The sequence below is a fragment of the Aplysia californica genome, unplaced genomic scaffold (genome assembly GCF_000002075.1).
Source record: "Aplysia californica isolate F4 #8 unplaced genomic scaffold, AplCal3.0 scaffold00410, whole genome shotgun sequence".
NCBI classification, from domain to species: domain Eukaryota; kingdom Metazoa; phylum Mollusca; class Gastropoda; order Aplysiida; family Aplysiidae; genus Aplysia; species Aplysia californica.
This window is the reverse complement of record NW_004797680.1, coordinates 417,880-420,034: the sequence shown is the minus strand read 5'-3', so window position 1 is coordinate 420,034 and position 2,155 is coordinate 417,880.

The following is a 2,155-nucleotide window of genomic DNA, read 5'->3' as shown; positions in this document are numbered from 1 at the left end:
AATTTGTCTAACATAAATCCATTAAGACCTGACATCACAGGTGCAAACTGTGAAGTGTAATCGTCGCTAACGAAACTTATACCCAGTGCACACTGCAAATCGGATAAGGTCGCTTTTTGAAGAAAATCGAAGGTAAAGTTTTTGCCCCTTGTTCAGTTTCTTTGAAAGACAAGGAGGGTTTTCTCTAAAACCAAACAAATATACACACCAATGAAACCAAACTTCTATAGGTGGGGCAATGCCTACTTTTGGTGTAGGTCAAGATTTCTGGAAAGCCCCGAAATCTGGGTTGGTCCACTTGTCCTGAAAAGCGTCCATATTACATTATGTATATTGGATTGACTTAGGGCAGACAGTTTTTTTTCCCCCACCACGAATGGAGCAAAAGTTATCGTTTTAGTATGAAACGACCGGTTCGACCTGCGACCTTCAAGAACCTACGCGTTTGGTGTTGATGGTCACAGTCGAACTCTGTTGAATTTGATCGTAACAAATAAATAGTGTGGGGGGAGGGGGGTTCTCCTCGCCATGAAGTAAAATCTGGCGAGTCTCGACTTTGTCTGATGAATCCGATTTGCAGTGTGCACTGGATACATGATGGATTATGAGGGAATTACCTTCTGATAATTGTGCTTCGACACACTCGTGCCTCTTGGTTAGTTGGAGCGAATAGAAACTCTCCGTGACCATGGAGCTTGGAGCTTGCGTTCTTTGGACTTTTGGAAACAATAGAAGTTAGGAAGAAAGTCTAGCCTCAAATGAAGCTACTGAGATAGAAATGATTTCATCATGAGTGTCTTTATATTATTATATAATGTCTTAATTCAGAGATAGATTTTGCGTGTCTCGGGGGTTGCAGAAGGGAAGGGTGGGCTAAACGGATAAAAACGATATCGGCGAAGACAATTTTGTTGCTTTTACCTTCCTCTCCTGGGAAACTCGTGGTTAGTTTGAGGGCGCCTCTGGAAGGTCCTCCTTTTTCATTTTCCCTCTGTTGTTTCTGTCTATCTTACTTTTCCCCAGCACTAAATGGTCATTATTGTGTCCAAGACAAATAATCCTTGGAACTCTTTAAAAATAATAATATACTGATCATCTACGATCCGTGATCAAGATGGAACATAAATCTGGATGAGCTAACTAAGATATCAGGGACTTTTGCTATTGACACACTTGTGGCATAATATAATACGATAGTTTAGCTGATACAGGAAGCCACTGCTATGTTCTTAACTTAAGAGTTATTTGTACACGATTATTTTTCTTCTTTTTTTTTAAGAACAAACGTAGCAGATGTATCCTGAAAACGTTGTGATTTGGCAAAAGAGTGATATTTGGTAGGTTGGCTGGTAGGCCATTGCAGAAATCGATACATCAGAACTGGGAAGATTAATTCAAAACAGATTCAATGCCCGATTCTACACGTCTTTGATTAATCGTCTCCAACAACTAAAATGCAAGCAACCCACCCACCCCCCACCTAACAAAATTATTGCCAGACATGGGTGCACGCACTACTAGATTTGTGCTGAGGTGTGCATGCATGTTTGGAAGCATGAGTGCTTTTAAACTTTTAAAGTCTTGCATGACACCTTTGCTAAGTCGTTTTGAGTTACAAAGGCCTTGATGTCAGAAACCAAATGTATCTTCTCTATGAAAGTGATAAGATTACTCGGAGCCATTAACAAGATGTACAAAAAATTGCATTTGAAAAAAAAAGTGAAACTCAACATTGATTTTTACGTCAAATTTCTCAAAATTAGGTACTGAGCAGATGGAATTTTGTAATTCTATGGCAGCGAAAATTTTGTAGCCCCAACGTTTTCTGGTGGTTGCATGGTGAAAAGGCGAGGCGAGTTTGGTGACTTTTTTTCTCGCGCCGGCAATGCATTAAGACTAAATTCCCCTGTTACTAGATAGGTGCGAGCAAGATGCTGATGAGGGGACAGTGACTCTACTCTGTCAGCACGTTTACACTATTATTGTTCTTACCCCAGCAGACTTAAGAACACACAGAAGCATTCTCGGTTTCCTTGGAGGAATACAATGCAGTCTGCCGGGACTTTGTATCTCACTCAGTCTGGGTTGGCCCTGACAGGCGATGTCGGTGGGTAGTTGGCAGGTCCTACTTCTTTACTTTCCCTCTGTTGTTTCT